The sequence below is a fragment of the Mixophyes fleayi genome, chromosome 9 (assembly GCF_038048845.1).
Source record: "Mixophyes fleayi isolate aMixFle1 chromosome 9, aMixFle1.hap1, whole genome shotgun sequence".
Classification (NCBI taxonomy): Eukaryota; Metazoa; Chordata; class Amphibia; order Anura; family Limnodynastidae; genus Mixophyes; species Mixophyes fleayi.
The window spans coordinates 62,069,063-62,077,572 of NC_134410.1; the positions used below are offsets into that span (position 1 = coordinate 62,069,063).

The 8,510-nt window shown below is 40.1% G+C and overlaps 1 protein-coding gene across 2 annotated transcripts in view; it reads right to left on the reverse strand.

Annotated features, from left to right (window-relative positions):
• Positions 1-1,281, reverse strand: part of RLIM (ring finger protein, LIM domain interacting) — a 28,338-nt gene extending 27,057 nt beyond the window's left edge. For both annotated transcript variants that reach the window (XM_075184429.1, XM_075184428.1), the window contains exon 1: positions 1,189-1,281. The gene's annotated coding sequence lies outside the window, so the exon portion shown is untranslated. The remainder of the gene's footprint in view (positions 1-1,188) is intronic.
• Between the last annotated feature and the right edge of the window lie 7,229 nt (positions 1,282-8,510).

Here is an 8,510-nt window from a genome sequence, read left to right on the forward strand (position 1 = left end):
TGTGTGGCTTTTCCGGAAAAATAAAAAAATAACCATAGTTTCTAATGATCAATCCCTCCAGTTAATTAACCCTTAATAATTGGAGCATTTGTTTATGTGTCTCTAAATTATTCAACAGCAACTTTTGAAACTTAAATTTACCTGAAAGTATTTGACTATTCAGAAAAAACATTTAACTGAAACAAACTGTGAACTGGTACAGGAGTTTCATAGCAGTGCAGATACATTACATATAAATCTATATGTGCTGTGTAACCGATGTATGACAAAAATAAATTAGTACTAAATGATGTAGCACCAATCTTATGAAATCCAAACAATATTCAAAGGCCACTTACATTGCATAATCATACAACTGCTTCATCCATGTCATGACAGACTTGATTACTCTACAAAGCATACAAGGAATAGGAAGAAATATAACAGCTATATTTCCTGCATTCCATCTTATTCACATATCACAAAGCAGTTTTATGATGTCACAGTCCAGCTCCCTTATGAAAGACAACGTTGTTGCTTAGGAAACATACTGCACAGTCATTATTATCTGTTTTTTTACATGAGCAACCCAGGCCATCTCTAATACTGTGACGATACTACCCACTTCACAATGTGTTCCCAACACTGGTATTATACACACATAGTAAAGAGCCTGTAAACGCCATATTATTTAGGGGGACCTTCAAATATATAGGTGTACAGTTATTCGAGATTACCTGAATATTTCGAAATATTTTACACACAGAGGAATAGAAAAACACTTCATGTAGTTAGGATTGGAAATGAGTAAATATGTACATACACATCGCTTATCTTGCTTCTAGGAAAAAAATATTTCGGAGGAAAAATATATCAGTAATTATATTACATAGTGTGAATAACAGACACAGGAGGACGACGATGGTACAAATAATGGTTATATAAGAAGCGCTCCAGACATTACACATCGGGAAGGGAACACAAGATTGAAGCAGTTAGTGACTATATTAACTTCCCAACCAGCCAGAGCTGTCGGAATCCTGCTCCCGACATATCGGGCCTAATATCCTCAGGAAAAGCCTCGGCCTCTCGTAGTTTGTAACCCAAAACTGCACATTGCACAGCGGCCACTTTGTACGTGCTCCGCTAGGAAAGAGAAGGGCTGTTAGGAGCCCACTCCCTCCCTTGGATTTTTTCGTGGCCACATACCGTGAAGAGAGCTCGTTAGCTCCGTTGTCCGCTGTATTCCGGCTCCTCCGCCCAGACCTCTCCTTACTCCGCCATCTTCTCCATTGTTACGAAGGCAGCCCGGAAGTGAGAGAAGGGGGCGTGGCTTCAACTAAGAAGGAGGATGAAGTCGCGCGATAGAACTCGTGGATACCTTGGTACTATTACGTCAGGTCAGTGGCTGACCACCATATTGGTTGTGGCAATAGAGTAGAGACACATATAACATAGCGCCATCTAGTGTAAATCTCTGGTTTGTTCTTATAGCCTTGACTAATGCTCGTGGAAGACAGATGCTGAACAAATGCCAAGCCACCAGAGCATATGCACTGTCATTGTAGGCTGCATGTGGGTTTATCTAAGGTATTGCTGCATGCATTTAAACCTAAAGAACACTGAAAATAAAACATGACGTTCATCTCTCTGGTTCTAATACCTTACCACAGGGTGTGCTGGGGGGCCAGTCAGGGCCCTCTTAACAACATTATGGGCCCCCGGGCAAAGCAGTGCACCAAGGCGCATATATATATATATATATATATATATATATATATATATATATATATATATATATAAAAAAGTGATTATATATAATTTTGTTTACAGCACTAATTTACTTAGGGCTTTTGAAAATGATGTCTTGTGGCCTAGGACTCAAATACACAGCCAGCCTATATGATACAGTGGCGCACGGAGGATTGTCGGGGAGGGGGGGTTTCTCCCCGCCGACCGAAAAAAAAAAAAACCACGAGAAGCTCCGTTTCGCCAGCGCTGTCCTATACAGCAGCCGCGGCGCTGTCTAAGAAGCGTCTGCGGCGGTGCTGTATATAATACAATACAATGTATACAATACATATATATAATATACATATATAGCTGCTGTATAGGACAGTGGCCACTTAGCGCAGGTGGGGGGGTTTCTAGAGACTCAGAAACCCCCCCTGCGTGCGCCACTGTGATATTATGGAAATGTTGGAATGCGTGTTGCACAATTTATAGTGTAAGCAGACAAGATGTTATTATTTTTGAATAAAAGGACTTGGTGACAGGGCCGTCTCTCCCATTGGGCACAATGTAAAATGTGTACGGAAATATGGAATTAGGATCATTTGTGACAAAGTGCAATATCACATTTCAATTTCATCTCTGGCTTCTCTTAAATCTTTCAATTTCAGATTTGTTTTTTAAGGCATTTCAACAAAGAAATATTAGCTTTATGTTATATTAATTTATGTTCATACCCTTAGAGTATTTGTAATTAGTAGGGATGCTGGATGTTTGTTTTCACATATAAACAGATGCAGTTGGCCAACTTATCATATAATGCAGGACATTAATAAAGATTTAATGTGTAAAAAAAAGTGATAGATCCTGCAAAAAAAAAGAAGAAAATACTTACCTTACGGTCAGTTGGCGATCCAGCTCCCTCACTGGTCTCCTCCTCCGTGCTGCGCTCCGCAATGGATGTCGGGCGGGCGTGATGAAGTCACGCCCAACATGCACTGCCAGTGCCGCACGGAGGAGGAGACCAGGGAGAGAGCCGGATCGCCAGCTGACCGTAAGGTAAGTATTTTCTTCTTTTTTTTTTTTTGCACTGCCTCTGACGGGCCCCCTGGGCTGCAGGGCGCCCGGGCACCTGCCCATTGTGCCCAATGGGAGAGACGGCCCTGGGGCCAGTGCCATATTGGACTACATTGGGCTGGGTAACTGGTCCACCTGCATTTTTTCCCTTTAAAATAGGCTGGTGGGTCGAATCTTACCCCCCGGTTAAAGGTTGCCAGCCCTCCCCTGCCTTACCAGTATTGTACTTCCCTACTACCTAACTAACTTCCTATTCCTTATACTGTACTACGTACCATAAACATTTGTAGATTGCTTATATGCACTTAACATTGATACATATTGTAATTTTATAGCATTATTAGATCCATCTGCAAGGAAAATGCCAATTTAGAATTTGGATCAGTGGTCAAAGTGGAAATTTAGAAGAGGTGGTATGGAGATAATAAGAACATTTGATTTTAGTTCCCTTTTAAAAAGAAAAGCAAAAAATACTTTCCCCCTTCTGAAAGGAGGAAACCAAATCTATGTATGTGTGTTCCCAACCACCCCTCATTCCTGTTTGAGCTGTATCTATGGTCCAATTCTCCACTCCTCCTGTTTCTATTCATTGTCCTCCTTTCATTCCCGTTGTATCTCTTCTATATCGCAAAATCTGAGGTGCGGAGCTAAAATCCTCTTGACTAGTGACCATTGGTTCTATGGGCAGAGTTTGCCTTGGAGTCCTTGTTGATAGAGGACAAAAGTGGATGATATGGAGTTTGTTTACTTTCCTTGTTTAGTCCAGACCCCTTGTCCTGTCTTATCTTTGATTAACTCTTCCACCTAGCGACATATCAGAATAAACACTTCTAACACACAATAACCTAAAAATAATGAGGAAATACAATCGCATATTTTAGCACACACATGTGAACAAAAGTGCAATAAACTAACAGCCCAATGACAGCAGTTCAGCAAGCAGAAAGAGACAATTCAATGCAAATGTTCTTATATGTTATAAGCTCGAGTCTAACTTCACAGCATGGATTTTCACACGCAGATATTAGTAGGCACATGAGTAAGTGACCTGAGGCTCATATAAGTGAGAGAACTGCATAGTTGCCTACTCTCCGGGAATGTCTGGGAGACTCCGTAACTTCCCTGATCCTGGCAGCTCGGTAAGGTTAAATGAGGGGGCCCCTGCTGTTATAGGTCATAAATGGCTATGAACTTTAAGGGGCGGGACCAATGACGCAATTCTCTGAGCCCCATACACCCACTTGGATAAAGCTCAATTGCAACTCTTAGTAAAAGGATTGAATTTTGCCCCTAGTACAAAGCCAAATTTATTTGATTTGTTTACAGAGCTTAATTATTATTATTATTTTGCATGTAAAAATTTAAAGAACGAAAAAAAGACAGATGGGAATCCAATTATTTTACACTCAGGAGATTTTGACAGTCTGACTCTCTTAGAATACCTCTGGAGACAAAATAAGAGTTTTGATGATGCAGCAATGGAAAGACCTTTATTCGATATTGTTAGCCATTGATCTGCACCAGTTGCAAGCACATTTAAAGAAATCAAAATTCTATACAAGTCAAAGAAGTTCAGCGATTCCAGGGTTTTACAAAAACACTTTAAATTACTTCAGAAATTTGTGTAATAAAAATCTCAATAGCAATTTAGGGAAAACTAATTTGTCTAAATTTGAAAGAAAAGCTCCAAAGGATTTAGAAAAAGGTACCTCTTTGATTACAAAGTCTGCTGATAAGGGAGGTGGGGTGGTGATCCTTAACTGTGAAGAATATTTCAAAGAGGCCTTAAGACAACTTCAGGACACTACCTTTTATTAGACTATCAATGGTGATCCCACTGCCAAATATAAGATTGAATTAGAGGTGTTGATTGAGCCAGTACGTACCGAGGCGGTGCTAACTAATAAAGAGTATACTGTTTTATTTTCTTTGCACCCTGTTACACCTCAATTTTATTATTTACAGAAAATATACAAATCACTACACTCACCTCCTGGATGTCCTATTACCGTATATACTCGAGTATAAGTCGACCCGAATATAAGCCGAGGCACCTAATTTTACTACATAAAACTGGGAAAACTTATTGACTCGAGTATAAGCCTAGGGTGGAAAAGAGCGCTAATTTAAAAACCTAAATAAAAATGATAGGTTCAATCTATGAAATCATTTTTAGCTAGATGACAAGGAACATTCATAAATGATTATAAAATCATTGGGTACAACCTAACCTAAAAAAAGGGGTATATAAGGGTTAGGGATATAAATGTATGAACATGGTGGCTGTATTGTTTGTTCATTATGTAATTGCACTGTAAATTAAAAAAAAAAAAATGAGAGAGAGAGAGAGAGAGAGAGAGAAAGAGAGAGAGAGAGAGAGAGAGAGAGAGAGAGATTTTTTTTTTTACTTACCCGGCAGTGGAACGCATATGCGTTCCAACAACAGGAAGTTCGGCATTTGGAACGCAAGTTTGCGTTCCAAATGCCGAACTTCCTGTTGTTGGAACGCATATGCAGAAGTTGACAGCCAGGGACCGGACACCAGGTAAGTTCACCCGTGTATAAGCCGAGTGCCCTTTTTCAGCATACAAAAGTATGCTGAAAAACTCGGCTTATACACGAGTATATACGGTATATCGGGTATAGGGTGCCGAACCTATAATTTATCGTTTTATGTTGATCACTTCATTCAGCACCATGTTATCTCCCTGAGATCTCACAACAGCGACACCATGCATATATTGTAACTTTTGGAAGGGGTATGCTGGCATCTAGGGCTTGGTTTTAGGACCCTGGATGTGTAGGCATTATATACCCATAACCCTCATTTGGCTGATATTAAAGCCATGAAGCATACACTTGACAGAGATGATGGGATCTTGTGGAAACATAAAGATTTTCTTTTGGATTCAATTATTTTTATTCTCACTCACAATTATTTTATTTTTTATTCTACTTTTCATTTTCAGACAATGGGGATGGCCATGGGCATCAGGATTGCCCCGAATTTTGCCAACCTGCACATGGGGCATTTGAGGACCAATACATCTGGGATGGTCCATTTGGGATGAACCTGGGGCTTTATGGCCAGTACATTGATTATATTTGTATTATTTGGGAATAGGGGTTCAATACAGGAATTCCTAATTCAAGCTAATAAGAGGTAGTTTAACTGGGAGAATATCCTCCCAGTTGTACTGGCCGTTTGATAGAAGAAGCAAATCATTATGCATATAAAAAGCGTAAAAGTGACTTATTAAGGTGCATACCAAAAAATAAGGAGGATAAATTTACTTCACAAACTAGAAGCTCATCCCTATTTATTTCTAAATTTAAAAGCAAATCTCACAGAATTAGGAAACTCATTTTTGATAATTAGAAGACTCTTAAACAAGACCCATCCTGGAAAATGTGTTAGAAAACAAACCCAGGAATGTTTTTAAGAAGAATAATGATTTAATAGATCTCCTCGCGTCATGTATGATGAACCCAGTTACTACCCCGCAATTAAAAGTATCTTGGCTCGCAAATAAATCATTAGGGTGTTTTAGATGTAATAAACATGTATTAAACATTTACACTATATGGACAAAAGTTTTCGGATACTTGACCATTACACCAACAGGTACTGTAATGACATTGTATTCAAATACATATACTTTAATATGGAATTGATCCCCCTTTTCCAGCGATAACAGCTTCCACTCTTCTTGGACGGCTTTCCACATGATGAGGTGGAAAAGAGACAGCAGTCCATCAAGTTCAACTTTTTTTGGCTCTCCTGCGATCCTTCACTTATATTTGAAATTGATCCAGAGTAAGCAACCGCCAATCTGTTTCAATTGTGAAAATCCCCCCAATCCTCCAGTTTATTTAAGTCCCTCTGTAGAGAAGCTACATCTTGCTCTGATTTTATTACCTTACAGAGTTTAGTGTCATCTGCAAAAATAGAAACTTTACTCTCTAAACCATCACCAAGGTCATTAATAAATATATTAAAAAGGAGTGGCCCCAGCACAGAACCTTGAGGTACTCCACTTAAAACGTTTGACCACTTAGAAAATGTTCCAATAATCACAACTCTCTGTTCCCTAGTCTCTAACCAGTTTTCGAACCAAGTACAAATGTTGTTTCCTAGACCCAGTTCCCTTATTTTGTAAACCAACCTCTTGTGTGGCATTGTATCAAAGGCCTTTGCAAAATCTAAGTAGACCACATCTACTGTGCTGCCCTGGTCTAAGTTCCCACTAGCTTCCTCGTAGAAACTAATTAGATTAGTTTGACATGACCTATCCCTCACAAATCCATGTTGTCCATTCATTCTGTAGAGCGTTTATGAGGTCAGGCGCAGATGTTGGACGAGAAAGCCTGGCACACAACCTCAGTTCCAGTTCATCCCTAAGGTGTTGGATGAGGTTGAGATCAGGGCTCTGTCTGGGTCAGTCAAGTTCTTCCACATCACACTATGTCTTTTTAGTCCTTCTCTGTGCACTGTGGAATAGAAAAAAGGCCTTCCCCAAACTGTTGCCACAAAGTTTGAAGCATAACATTGTCCAAATTAACTTGGTATGTTGAAGCATTAAGATTGCCCTTCACTGGAGATAAGGGGCCTAGCCCAAACCTGGCATCTGCCAAACCCAAGCTCGCCCATCTGACTGCCAAACAGAGAAGCGTGATTCATCACTCCACAGGACACGTTTCCACTGCTCTACAGTAGAGATGCTCAGGCTCGGTTCCCTGAAAACAGAACACACCCGTACTTAGCAGATTAGAGTACCGAGCCGAGCTGGCTCGGTACTATCGCGTTGCCTCGGAATTGATAACGAGGCAAAACGTCATTGTTACATTGTCGGATCTCGCGAGCTTTGGATTCTATAAGTACCGCCCTGCACGGCGATCCAGCGCCATTTCACAGAAGAACGCAGAAGGGGTAGCACAGTTCTGGGTAATCTCTAGTGCAGTTGTGCAGCGTCATAGGTAGAAAAGAAAGAGGAGGGGTAGCAGTGTTCTTCAAAGTCTCCAGTGACATTCAGGAGAGCTCCATTGTTCCATTGCTAATTGTCATTGCTGAAATAGAAATAATAGCTCTGGCAGGCTTGGTCTTCTAAATCTGTAGTCACATTGTACTGTGTTGTATAGGTAACATACAAAGAGGAGAGCTCCATTGCTTCATTGCTAATAGTCATTACTGAAATTGAAATAATAGGTCTGGCAGGCTTGGTCTTCTAAATTTGCAGTCTTTGTTTGAAAGTATATGCAAATAATATTGTGACCTGTGAGGTCAAAATTGACTGCAAATGACTTGAAATTAATGTTATTGAGGTTAATAATAATGTAGGGGGGAAAAAAGCAAAAATATGTGATTTTAGCAAAAAAAAAAAATCAGGATTTTAGACAAAAAAAATCGGGATCCAAAACCAAAACACGCAAGGGCGTTTTTACCAAGACCAAAACACAAAGTTAATCCAGATCTAAAACCAGAACATGGGGGTCAGTGAACATCTCCACTCCACAGTCCAGTGTCGGTGTGCTTTACACCACTCCATCCGACGCTTGACATTGGTCATGGTGATGTGAGGCACAGTATTCGTGCTTACATTAATGCCAGTGGAAGTTCGTAACTCTTCAGCTATGCAATCAGCAGAGCGTTTGGCGACTTTTTCGCTGTGATTTTTTTACGTGGTCTTCCGCTTTGTGGCTGAGTTGTTGTTCCTAAACGCTTC